Source organism: Triticum aestivum, chromosome 6A, assembly GCF_018294505.1.
Source record: "Triticum aestivum cultivar Chinese Spring chromosome 6A, IWGSC CS RefSeq v2.1, whole genome shotgun sequence".
NCBI classification, from domain to species: Eukaryota; Viridiplantae; Streptophyta; class Magnoliopsida; order Poales; family Poaceae; genus Triticum; species Triticum aestivum.
In genome coordinates, this window is record NC_057809.1 from 59,760,156 (window position 1) to 59,774,807 (window position 14,652).

Consider the following 14,652-nt stretch of genomic DNA (forward strand, 5'->3'; position numbering starts at 1 on the left):
GGCACGCTTGATCATGACGCTGCAGCTGTCCGTGTACTTGTCGGTTACGGGAAGCAGACACGCCTCATGTCCAAGATCTTCATGTACATGTCCTAGCATGCGTATCCGTCCTTGGCCGCGTAGGTTATGTAGGCTAGATTCAGAGGTACCTCCCACGTGTTCAGGTTGTCTTCTTTCATGTTGGCGTATCAGGGGTCGATGATGGTCTCAGCAAGGTCAACCACGGAGTCCTTCTCCTGCCCATTACTGATGATATTGTATTGATTCTGGATGTCGACAAGCTTGTTGCACCAGATGGCCGAATCGTCGCGTTCTTCCTTCTCTCCACCGTAGCAAAGGTGCAGTCGGCGCTGCCGATGAAACGGGTGAATGCTCCAGAACTTGGTGCAGCCATAGGACTAAGGCGAGGCAGAGCTTCACCGAGTCCGTATCGTTGGTGTACATCAAATTCAACTTGGTGCAGCCATAGGACTGAACGGCGAACTCAAAGGGGAACTCCTTGCTGAAGTCCATATCCAGCAGGCTCACCCCTCGGATCGCCATTGGAGTCTCTTCAAGTGAACGAGTGTGTAGGCGGCGGCAGCAGTTCGTTTTTCATCTCCTGGGGAACTAGATTCAACAGTAAGCTGAGTGTGTACAAGCGACAACAATTACTACCCCTCCCTCGTCCGCTGCATGGCTGGCAGAAGATGGACCCTCAGCCACACGTCGGTTCACGAGCGGGTATGTATTGGTACTGTGATAACAGGAGTTAGTGGTCACTTTACTTAAATTTAATTATCTCTAATAGAAATTTATACTTAAAACAAGCAATGCATTCGCTCATTCTATTAGTGCCACAGGATCAACATCCACAACAATTAGAATTATTATTCTCAGGACGCACACGATCAGCAGATTTGTCGCACTTTCACAAAGATAACACTACCAAGTTTGAACTGTTTGTTATGGTTGTTGTCCTCTGCATCATCATGCCGTGTTTCCCAACATGCAAGATTCAGAACCAACAAATAAGATCCAAATAATAAATACAACAAAGATGCCTACACATATCATTGATTCCCAGCTTGCAAGATTCAGAACCAACAAATAAGATCCAAATAATAAGTACAACAAAGATGCCTACACATCTCATTGATTCCCAGCTTGCAAGATTCAGAACCAACATATAAGATTCAAATAATAAGTACAACAAAGATGCCTACACATCTCACTGATTCCCAGCTTGCAAGATTCAGAACCAACCCATTAGAGCCTTTTGATAAAGTGAATATCGGGATTAAATCCATCTTCGCTAGCCATGTCATACAATTGAAGAACTTGGTGAATGCTCTTGACCGTCACAACATCTGTAGTTGAGTATTCCTGTTTGCATAGCACCAACCAGGAGAGCATCATTTCACTTTAATAGTGGCCTCCTTTACTCAACCTGCAGCTCCACTCGGATGAAGCCTGCCTGGACTTCCATGATTCAATTCATGCACCTTTTTCTGCAGTTCACCTAAAATGAAGCAAAGATTGCATCATTCAGCTAGCAAGAAGTACTTGCTCTCATGAGCTGGCAGGTTCTTCTTTAGTAGTTGCACTAAAATTGAGGAACATTAAGGTTGGCTGTCCAGCTCATGTAAGGTGCAACTATAATTTTGTTATCCTTTTGTGCAGTTCCACTAAAATAAAGTGCCATTATGGTGAAAGTGACGACTCATCTTGCAAAGGCTAATAAAATGTTGCACGAGATTACCAGCAGAACAAGACGGAGATTTTGGAAACTCCAATCACCATTTTGTGCAGTTCCACCAAAATTGAGAGATGTTGTCCACGTGACATGTTAGTTGAACTGCACAAGACACTCATTCCAAAAAAAGTGTTTTGTGCAGTTCACCAAAATGTCACGATAGCAACAAGGTGAAATGGATATCCCTATCTGCACAAAAAGATAGAAAGAAAACATTTGTTGGTCAATAAGAATATACGAAACATATACAAAATGAAAAGAACCATCTTAATTATGTTCATGGCAATCACGCAAGGACAGTAGAAATTTTAAAACGTCAGCAATGCTTCATGTGACCAGAAGCATTATGATCAACAATGAGATTCCTCAAATATGGGATTACTTTAATGGTGGCATTGCTTGTTTACAAGACAAAGTAAATCAACAACAGCTAAAGAGTTGGTTTAAGGGCATGGGACCGTGGGGACACCAGGACACTCAGCAGCGTAAAGGAGCAACTTACTTATCATACTGGGGAAAACAACAGGAGTGCCATTTGTAACACAGTTTAATTGCATCTTATCACTGGAGGCATTAGATTAACAATAACACTGGTTAGACATGTCCATAAGGTAACAGTGTGATCGCTTTATTTTACATGTGCACTTACATTAACAATAGCAAAAGGTTGGTATAAGGACATGCGACAGTGGACACATCAGCACAATGTACCTACAAGGAGGCATAAAGTGGTGATGCCGAGTTTGTTCATGCTATGTGAGGGCAGCAAACCTAATCCTGGAGACCTTGTACTATGTGAGGGCAGCAAATCTAATCCTGGAGACCTTTTACTATGTGAGGGCAGCAAATCTAATCCTGGAGACCTTTTACTATGCGAGGGCAGCAAATCTAATCCTGAGACCTTTTACTATGTGAGGGCAGCAAATATAATCCTGAGACCTTTTACTATGTGAGGGCAGCAAATAGAATCCTGGAGACCTTTTACTATATGATGGCAGCAAATCTAATCCTGGACATACTATGTTCACTTGTCCACCAGCCGCCACTTCCTATCCTTTTTTCAACCAATAATAGATCTGTTCCTTATCCAGTTTGTACTGCGTTTTCCCATTATTTCCCTTTTCAGCCAAGAGACCGATTGGGTATCCGGTCTCTACTACTTCTAGCATATTATTTCCTCTTTGAATCAAGTCCTAGATTCATGCTACAACTTTCCCCCCTTTCTTCGTTGTTTGAACAAAGCCCTAGATTTGAATGCATGAAGTAGCTTTACCTCTAATAATACTAAAAATTTAGGTGGCTTTGGAAGAGCTGATGGGAGTAGAAAAAGATGCACATGCAGACACATGGGTCGCTGGGGTAGTAGAGCAAGGCCGCTTTCGAAGAACTTATACTTGAGGGTCGCCGGGATGTCGGCGGCGGCAGGTCGGATCTGCAGACAATACGGCAGGGAGGAAGAAGGGTCGGAGGACCTCCCGAGCCGGCGCTGTGTCGGAGAGAATGGCACGGGCAGAGGATCGGGCCCCTCCGGTAGCTGTGGGGTTCCTCCCTCGGCGGCGATGACCGCGTGAACGATGCACCTTTTAGTCCTCTACACACCGGCCGGATCTGTGACCAGCGGTGAGCAGAGAGAAAATGTCATTACCGCTGTCTTGTTTATATCTGGAGAGGATGAGAGAATGAAGAGAGCAACCCTAGTAAAGCAAGCGCTCAGGCCCCTGCGTCCATATATAGTGGAGTGATTATGTTTTTTCTCTCCACAACAAGCGTTTCAATTTGTGTACGTGGCATTAAAGAAAAGAAACTCTCTATTTAAGGTGACTACTGTACGACTCCTACTTACTACTACTAGTAGTACTACAGTATTGTTCACTTATGCTCCCCGCCCCTCCATCCATTGAACAACCCCACGGGTGAAGAAACATATAGTACTTACTGTATTTATATAGAACAAACAAGCTTGAACTATTTTCGCGTAGTTAAAAGTTGAGGGCGGGGCTTTTCTCGGGCAGTACACGCGGCAGTTTTCGGGTAGGCGGTTTGACAGAGAGGCGAGGAGGGTGAGCGAGTGGCGCTGTGCGATTTGACGGGGTGTTACTGCTGGAAAGACTTGTGATATGACCACTCACTATAGTCATGAATTATTGGCGCTCCGACCAGGGTGATGCCCCCCTTCCGTTCCGCACTCTAATCTGGTGCATGACACGTCGACCCGGATGCTGGCTCTCCCACATGTCGGAGTACTAAGAAGGAGCAAAGAATGATGCAGTATATACTAGTACTATACTACTCCCTCTGTTCCTAAATATAAGTCTTTGGAGAAGGCGTGTAGTAAAATCAAGCTTCTCCTCGTTGTATGAGTTGACGCGACACTTCATAGCACTGGCCCCACATGCTTGCCTCTAAACTTGGCTGAAAGACCCGCAGTGTACAATATATTTGCTGCAACCTCTAACATTTAACCACCACAAATTAAAATATATGTGGTCGTATGCATCATTCTGATGTAGAGGCCGGGGAGTCCCCCCTTTTCGAAGAAAAAACAAATTAAAATAGATATTCCTGTCTTGACTAGATGAGCGTGCAAACTACAATCACCAGGGTGTCATGCAGGACCAGAAGACTATTTTTTTTAAACTTCGAGACGACCACATAGCATGGAGCCAACACCAATGATTTTAAGTATACAGGCACGGTACACGCTATCCTAGACTACTCTACACATGAAACTGCCACACGAGCGTCCGGGCTGCGCTTGGCTCTTCGCCTCTTCGGGAAGTCTAACAATGATGGAGTACTACTGCACTGGAGGAGTACTACAATACGCTTCTGGCCATCTGACACCGATTGAATTGCTGCATGTCCACCGCGTGCGGGAGGGAGAGCGTGTAGCGAAAGCTTCTCCTAGTCTTGCCAGCCACCACGCTCATGGGCGAGGGAGGGACGCTCCTGCCTTTGCGTGTATGACAGGTGGGCCCGATAGGTGTGTGGCCAACCTGTCATATAGCCAAATGCAGGTGCAGTTAAGTCGGCAAGGGAGAGGATAATCAAACTTCTCATTAATGTACGAGTTGACGCGACACATCAAAGCACTGCACTCGATATATTTCAATAATTTGCATTTACCGATGCATTAATTACAATGCATGCATGCATGCCATGACTCTCCTTTTGATACTTGCATGTGTTGATTTAATGCACCTTGAAGTAGTATAAAATATGTGACGGTAAAGCTTTGTAATACCCCGGCCCAAGTCGAGAGATGGTTGTGCACGAGGAGGGCGAGAACATGCAGGCCGAACAGGACCCAAGGATGGAGCTCTCTAAGGTCTCGGTGGACCTCACCATGCTCCACTGACCCTTATGCCTCCGCCCCTTGACGCCTCCAGTGTATGAGGTTCGAATACACCTCGTCCGTTCGGCTAATTGAGCAAGGTGCAGGTTTCTTGATTGATGTGTTGTTCGATTGATTTTTGTAGTGCAAGGGAGGGCACCTGGCCTGCGCAGACTGCTGCATCGAGTGCCCCGGGAACCAGCGGCAGTGCCAGAAGTGCAAGTGCGGCGGTGGCTTCGACGTGCGGAACACGGCGGTGGACTCCGTCCTTTCGCACGAAGGCTGTGGGCTCTACGTCACTTACCACAAGCTCGCCGGTTACTAGAGCGTGTGTCCGCTCGCGCCCTGCAAATGCCCCGTGCCCATCTGCGGCTACGAAGGACCGCCGCTGGCGCTCTACCACCACATCAGCACCGCACATCCCATGCACGTGCACAAGATCCAGTACGGCAAGGTGCTCAAGCTGCAAGTGCCACTGTCGGAGCCACGACTCTTGCTGTTCGCGGAGGAGGACCGCCGCATGTTTTTCTTGGTCGGCGGCATGCTCGACATCGGCACGCCTATTGTTGTGTCGGTCGTCTGCATCAGAGCAGGGGCGTCCCCACTGCTGCACTACGTGGCCAAGCTGTGGGCGAACGGCCTGCCGGGGGAGCCCAAAGGCACGACCGATGTCTTCAAGGTGGAAATGGAGGTGACAAGCAGCAAGGATCCCGGCGACGTTGACATGCATGAGCTGACCTTCTTGACAGTTCCGCCCAAGTTGCTGGCCGGGGCTAAGCTTGTCTCCCTCCACATTCAGATTGACAAGCTCACGTCCTAAATGTTTCTACAGTGCCTTCTGTTTATCTTAGTAATATGCTAATATCGGGATTACCTTGGTCTACTTTAGCTTAAGAAATGGTGGGTTTTGGTGGCGATAAAAAATTATGTTTATCAATGCATTAATTGCAATGCATGCATGCATAAAGTACATGCATTGGTCAATTTTCTCTTAATACTTGTATGCAATGATTTGATGCACCTTGGAATCTGAACATGTGTTGGGGAACAACCAAATTGAGCGTTATAAAATGGAAAAACTAAAATTTTGAGATAATCCCTATAAAACTGGAAAGGAGAGAGTATAAAAAGAAGTACTCCATCCTGGAATAGTGCCGCACTTCGAAACTTGAACCGTCAATAAATTTTGAGCTTGCGTCTCGCCACATTCCAAATTACTCCACGCTATATTGAATTGCAAACCTGTTCACACCGATCACAACCTAAATGGTTTCCCACTCAGGAGCGTATTAGTACTCGGTTATAAATACTAGTATGCCAAGATGACTGCGCATTCCTCCTCAACTCCTCATCCACAAAAACAAAAAAGCCATTCAGCATCCTTCCCTTGCATCTGCCATGGCCAGCGTGAGTTCTGGGTCGAGAGATTGCCACCAGGGAGAGGCGAGCATGGAAGCGGAAGCACGAGAGATGTCATGCCTCGCTGCGAGAGCAGCCGACATGTCCCGCCATGCGGAAGTAGCAGCAAAGAGGTCCCGCCATGCCGCTGAAGCAGCACGGAGGTCCCGCCGCGCCGTCGATGCAGCAGACTGGTCCGGCCGCGCCGCAGAAGCAGCAGAGATGTCCCGCCGCGCCACGAATGCGGCAGAGATGTCCTGCCGCGCCGCGACAGCCTGGGAAAATTTCTCGTGTGCAGGCGACGACTGTTACAGGCGCATGCATGCGATCGTCCATGGCCAGATGGATCAGATCTCCCGTTTTGCGAGGTTGCAGGACGACATGAAAGCCTCGTTTGAACAGGCTATCGGTGCACTAAGGGAGAGCAATGAGAGGCTCCAGGCCGAGCGCGACCTGCTGAGGGAGAAGATCGTCCGAAGTGTAGACCAGTAGGAGGAGACCAGTGCCTTGTTGAAGAGGACCGGCATCATCGTCAAGAAACTTATGGACGAGAATAACATGCTCTGCAACGAGCGCCAAAGGCTGGTGGAGGAATCTGTGGATGTTCTCAAGCAGCGTCTTGAGGACACGAAAGACCTCATCGCCGCTCGCCGCGGAGACTAGTTCCCACGGCCTACAGCAACGCATCAAGAAAGTAGAGATCAGCGAGCCAGATCCTTGTCTTCCTTCCTCTTTTGCCCTTGTGTATTTAGGGCGTAGCCGCATGTGGCTTTTTAATTATCTTTCTAATTATGTAAGACAATTAATCGTCCTTATCTTTCTGTGGAAGATCAATGTTGCGAGGCTGGGATGAAGAAAACTCTTGCTGTGGCGACCCTGGCATTGCTGTTCTTCTAGTTGCTGCTGGGCTTCCTTCAGTTTCCTGGTTTCTTTTGATGTAATAATCGGTTTAGGATGTGGATTGTGTCATCGGTTGTAATGTTGGGTTCTAGCGCGGATGTTTGTCCTTTGATGGCCTCTTCGGATGTTGCGATTTCAATCTGGTAGCTTTTAGTCCTTCCGGTTAGGCTGGAGTTGTGCTAAACTTCTTGTGAATTGTGGTGGTTTTCATTAATGATAATCGGAAGGGACAAGCCCTTCTTTGATCAAAAAAGATTAATCATCCTTATATATTCATCAGTCTTGCTATAACTCGCAGTAGATGCTATATAGGTCCGTCGGATCTTACATCAAGATCCGTGCTTTCAGATTTTCTTTTTTCTCTCTTAAATCTCAGTCGAGTGAGACATAGCCACGCCATTAAACAGAGGCCCGGGCACCATTAATGGAGACCTTGGGAGAGAGGTGGACGGCAGATGGAGGTCAAAGGGCTCTCCTCCCGATGAGGACGCGCAGGGGTCTGATCGCACGCCTCTCGTACTACTCAAATAGCTACCCTGCATGGCGCCTCCTAGCTAATAAAAAATGGGGACGCGTGGCGGCACGTAAATGGTACAAGTAAGTAGAACGCCCATGGTTTCAACAATACTTGTGTTTCCGATTGTAACATGACAACATTTGTTCCAAAATGACTTTGTTGATTGTTAATGTGTGCGCCTTCGCAAATCGGACTGCAAATTTACCACATCATGTTGGTGCCATGTCATGGCACCAAGCCAAGTTTCATTATTTTCATGCGTGTTTTGGATTTACAAGAATTAAAAAACTAAGTTTCTCAATGTTTCCAACCCAGCCACGACGCCCAAAATTTTGAATTTCATTCCCATTTCTTGCATGTAACCTAGAAATTTACCCGAGGACACACATGTGATTTTTCAACCAACTTTGGTGCACTGGAACATGTGCTTGTATTTCAAATTTGAATTACGCACACAAACGTGACACGTTCCCTCCCAGAACCACGAGCCTTCTTGAGAGAAGCTCCGATTTGCAAGAAGCTTATACCAAAATTTGTTCCTATTCAGCCAATTTTTTTACCACGGCATGGTACTACCATCACATGACACCATGCCAAGTTTCATGATTTTAAAACCAAGTTTCTCAATGTTCTCGACCGAGCCACGATGCCCAGATGTTTGAATTTGATTCTCATTTTTTGCATGGGACCTAGAAATTCACCCGAATACACAAATGTGATTATTCAACCAACTTTGGTGCATGGGAGCATGTGCTTGTAGTTCAAATTTGAATTATGCAGATTAAATGAACAAAAACTCAATTAATGTGTAAATAAGGCCAAACGAAGCCGGAATAATTCCAAAATTTAACAGGGCACTCATGTAGTTATATGTTGCCTTTGTAAATAAACTCAAGGGGGACAACGTATATCGTTTCACACTCAAAGCACTAGTAGAAAAAGGGTCAAACGTGAAACACATTAGTGCCGGTTTGAATTTGAGCCGGCACTAATGTGTACATTAGTGCCGGTTCCAACAGCTAGCCGGGCCGCTCTCATTAGTACCGGTTCGTGGCGAACCTTTAGCACTGGTTTGTGCCACGAACCGGTACTAAAGTGAGTGGTGGCAGGATGTTGTCAGTCCAGGGCCCCTCCAGCACCTTTAGTACTGGGTCGTATCATGAACCGGTACTAAAGGTTCTCCTACATAGACCCTTCGTCCACCCGAGCTCGCTCTGTTCTTCCCCTTTCCCCTCTCCTCTCTGTTCTTTTCCCTCTTCCTCTCAAGCTCATCACACATTTTGCCCAAGATTTGAAGGCCCCCATCCATTCAAATGATCACAAAGGTTAGCAACTCTTTCCTTTCATCTCTCATTGCTAGATTAGCTCGTGCAATGCTTTATATAGTGATTGATTTTTGAGTTTAGTAATTTGGGAGGAATTATATATATGTTCTAGTATTTGATTTATATGCAATTTGAGGTCAAAAATAACACTTAGTTTTGCATATGTAGGTGTGGTTTACTTAGTACCTTCTAAATCTCCGTCCTAACCACCGTCGATCGCTCGCAACATCCCGTCGCCGGCACCACCTTGTGTTGAGCCTCTTGTTCATGAAGTTTTATATAAAAAAATGATGTTTGTGTGATTTGGATATATAGTTACTCATATAATTATCTTACCCATACGTTGTTTGTTATGCATAGTGCCATGGTTTTGATATCCGTCCCCGTCGGCCCTCGCCCGGGTTATGATTTGGATGTGGTATATTCTCTTTTGAAACTATTCATTGCATTTCGTGTTTATGACAAATTATGCCCATCGAGTTGACATAGATATTTGTATGTAGGAGGTAGTTGAACCCGAAATTCCAACCGACCCTATTGTTGATAGGTTAAATTTAGTTGAAAGAGAAAACGAGGATTTGAAGGAAAAATTGAAAAGAATTGAGGGGGAGAAGATGGAATTGGAGTTGCATGTTGCCGATCTCGTCGGTGATCACAAGATTAAGATGGAGAAAATGCGCTTGAAGATTAGAAAGATTAGAAAATATGCCATTCATAGTGAGGCTTGGTATCATTATGCTGTTGGATCAATTGTTACCTTAGTTGCGATCTTGATCGCATTTGTTGTTGCATTTAAATTCTTTAGCTAGAGAGTTATTTGTTTGTTGCATTGAAGTGTTGTATGCTCTTTATGTATGAACTTTATGTATTGTATTAATTTGATGTTTTCGGTGATGTGTATTGAAGATGAGCCGACAATGGATGTACAATGACCAATGCTCTCCCGAGTTCATTAATGGCGTGCGTACTTTTCTTCTTGCGGCTGAGGCAAACAAGTGAGCGGATGGTTTTATGCATTTTCCATGTGCTGGCTGTAAGAATGGTCGCAATTACTCTATGTCAAGAACCATTCACGTCCACCTGTTTGAGTCCGGTTTCATGCCCCACTATAATGTTTGGAGCAAGCATGGAGAAAGAGGGGTTATGATGGAAGACAATGAAGAAGAAGAGGAGGACGACAGCTATCCTGGCCATGGGTTCCCTGAATACGATGATACAACAATGAGGGAAGAAGCTGAGCCGGTAATGCGGGAAGAAGCTGAGCCGGCAATGTGGGAAGAAGCTGAAGAAGAGGCATCGGATGAGCCCGTTGATGATCTAGGTCGGGCCATTGCCGATGCAAAGAGAAACTGCGCAAGTGATTTGGAGAAGAAGAAGTTGCAGCGCATGTTAGAGGATCACAAAAAATTGTTGTACCCGAATTGCGAAGGTGACAAGAAAAAGCTGGGCACCACACTGGAATTGCTGCAATGGAAGGCAGAGAATGGTGTATCTGATAAGGGATTTGGAAAGTTGCTGGTAATGATAAAGGATATGCTTCCAAAGGACAACGAATTGCCCGAGAGTACGTACCAAGCAAAGAAGGCTGTCTGCCCTCTAGGGTTAGAGGTGCAGAAGATACATGCATGCCCTAATGATTACATCCTCTACCGCCGTGAGTACGAGGATTTGAGCGCTTGCCCAGTATGCGGTGCATTACGCTATAAGATCAGCCGCGATGACCCTGGCGATGTCGAGGGCGAGCGCCCCAGGAAGAAGATTCCTGCCAAGGTGATGTGGTATGCTCCTATAATACCACAGTTGAAACGTTTGTTCCAAAACAAGGAGCATGCCAAGGCGATGCGATGGCACAGAGAAGACCGTAAGAAAGAGGGAAAGTTGAGAGTACCCGCTGACGGGTCGCAGTGGAGAAAAATTGAAAGAAAGTACGGGAAGGAGTTTGCAGATGACGCAAGGAATGTATGGTTTGGTCTAAGCGCAGATGGCATTAATCCTTTTGGGGAGCAGAGCAGCAACCATAGCACCTGGCCTGTGACTCTATGTTTGTATAACCTTCCTCCTTGGTTGTGCATGAAGCGGAAGTTCATTATGATGCCAGTAATCATCCAAGGCCCTAAGCAACCCGGCAACGACATTGATGTGTACCTAAGGACATTAGTTGAAGAACTCTTACAACTGTGGAATGGAACAGGTGTACATGCATGGGATGAGCACATGGGGGAAGAATTTGACCTAAAGGCGTTGCTGTTCGTGACCATCAATGATTGGACTGCTCTCGGTAACCTTTCAGGACAGACAAACAAGGGATACCGCGCATGCACGCACTTTTTGGACGATACCGACAGTATATATTTGGCTAATTGTAAGAAGAATGTGTACCTGGGACATCGTCGATTTCTTCCGAGCAGGCATCCCGTAAGAAAGAAAGGCAAGCATTTCAAAGGTGAGGCGGATCACTGGACGAAGCCTCGCCACCGTACTGGTGCTGATGTACATGATATGGTCAAGGATTTGAAGGTGGTCTTTGGAAAGGGTCCTGGTGGACAACCTGTTCCGAATGACGCTGACGGATGCGCACCCATGTGGAAGAAGAAATATATATTTTGGGACCTGCCCTACTGGAAAGACCTAGAGGTCCACGCCATAATCGACGTGATGCATGTGACGAAGAATCTTTGTGTGACCCTTCTTGGCTTCTTGGGCGTGTATGGGAAGACAAAACATACACCTGAGGCATGGGAGGACCAGCAACGTATGCAAGGAAAATACGGCATACATCAGGATCATGCAAGCTATGCTCTTACCAAAGAAGAGAAGGAAATCTTCTTTGAATGCCTTCTTAGTATTAAGGTACCGTCTGGCTTCTCGTCGAATATAAAGGGAATAATAAACATGGCAGAGAAAAAGTTCCAGAACCTAAAGTCTCATGACTTCCACATGATTATGACGCAACTGCTTTCGGTTGCATTGAGGGGGCTTCTACCGGAAAACATTCGATTAGCCATTGTGAAGCTATGTGCATTTCTCAATGCATTCTCTCAGAAGGTAATCGATCTAGAAATCATACCAAGGTTAGAGAATGATTTGGTGCAATGTCTTGTCAGTTTCGAGTTGGTGTTCCCACCGTCCTTCTTCAACATCATGACGCACGTCCTAGTTCACCTATGCGAAGAGATTAACGTTTTGGGTCCTGTATTTCTACACAATATGTTCCCCTTTGAGAGGTTCATGGGAGTCTTAAAGAAATATGTTCATAATCATGCTAGGCCAGAAGGAAGCATCTCCAAGGGCCATGAAAATGAGGAGGTCATTGAGTTTTGTATTGACTTTATTCCCGACCTTAAGCCGATTGGTGTTCCTGAATCGTGGCATAAGGGCAGACTGGATGGAAAAGGCATGCTAGGAGGGGAACAAATAATATGTATGGATGGACATTCTCTCACTGAAGCACAATACATAGTTCTACAGAATTCCGCCTTGGTGGCTCCGTATATGGATGAACACAAGAATTTGCTACGCTCCAAACACCCGGAGCGGTCTGATGACTAGATTACACGTGAACAAACCAGGAGTTTCGCCAGCTGGTTGCAGACACGTACCATGCATCACACCTCTATTGAAGATGACCTGTACTTGCTATCCTAGTTACCATCTTCGAATATAATGACTTTCAAAGGGTACGAGATAAATGGTAATACATTTTACACGATCGCCCAAGATAAGAAGAGCACCAACCAAAACAGTGGTGTCCGCTTTGATGCAGAAACCAAGACTGGAAAGGAAACATATTATGGTTATATACAGGACATATGGGAACTTGACTATCGACATGGTTTGAAGCTCCCTTTGTTTCGGTGCAAATGGGTTAATATGACACGAGGCGGGGTAACGGAAGACCCACAGTACGGAATGACAACAGTGGATCTCAACAATCTTGCGTATGCAGACGAACCATTCGTCCTAGCCAATGATGTGGCACATGTTTTCTATTTGAAGGACATGTCTACCAAGCTAAGAAAAAGAAAAGATAAGGAAGCGAATGCATCGTACGATGAGCCAAAGCGGCACATAGTTCTTTCTGGGAAGAGAAACATCATGGGAGTGGATGACAAGACAGACATGTCAGAAGATTATGAAAAGTTTGATGAAATTGCTCCATTCATAGTGAATATTGACCCGAGCATCCCGTTAAATGATGAAGATTTTCCATGGTTACGGCGCAAAGGGACACATGCGAAGAAAAAGTTTCACACCCAAAGATCTGGGATGTGATCGGCTTCACTATCATCACTTTCTTCTGTGTTTCACACCCAGGAGGGAATCTCTATAATAGTTAGGGTAGTTATGTGTTTTGGCATTTGAAACGCAAAGAAATTTATGTGCAAACAAATTCTTTCATGCCTTTACTGATTTTTTAAAGCTAAATGACAATGAAATTGAAAAGCATTTCAAATGAACTCAGAAAAGGTTGAAAGTTGGCATGGTATCATAATTTCACCCACATAGCATGTGCAAAAAATTAGAGAGGGTTACCGCAAAAACTGGATGCATTTCATGTACTAAATGGACAATCTCTTTCGAAATATCAGGGTTTCGGACGAAAACTCATCCGTTACAATAGGCATTTCATTTTTTTAAATAACCTAAGCATTACCAAATTGAATATAATGATAAAACACACTAATATTAAACATAAGAAAAAATAATAATTGAAAAATCTATTCTCAAAGTTAAGTTATTCACAAACTAGTGATTCACACAAATTTCAAATAAATCAAAATTTAAACTATTCAAATTTGTAAACTACCGGTACTAACAGAAAGTTTGTAATTTTTTGTACCTAAAGAAAAAAATATTCACATAGAAACTCTAAATACAGCAAAAAAACAACTCAAACAAAAATAAATAAAGCAAAAAAATAAGAAAAAAAAGCCCACCTACTGTGCCAGAGCGGCCTGCATACGACTAGAAACCCAACCTATTGTTGGGCCAGGATGCAGGCCCGCAAAGGCCCAGTAGGCCCACAGGGCAGCACAGAACATTTAGGCCCAGTAGGCCTGCTTTGGAGAGGAGCTCGAGGGAGCTACCGCACTGGGGCTTATAAACCAGTGCGGACGCCCCTCGGCTAGCGAGGTGGGACTAAACATTTCGCACCGCACCTGCGCCAGCGCACCCCCTTTAGTGCCGGGTGGTACCACCAACCGGTACTAAAGGGGGCCTTTAGTACCGGTTGGAGCCACCACCCGGCACTAAAGGGGGTGCGGTTCCCGCCGCTTGGCCTGGCCAAAACAGGCCTTTAGTACCGGTTGGTGGCTCCAACCAGTACTAAAGGTCCATCCTATATAACTAAACACTTCAAAAATTTCAGTTTCTCCTCTGCTTCTTCTCCTCTGCCCCGTCGCCCGCCGCCCGCATCTCCATAACCCTCGTTGTCGCCCCCATC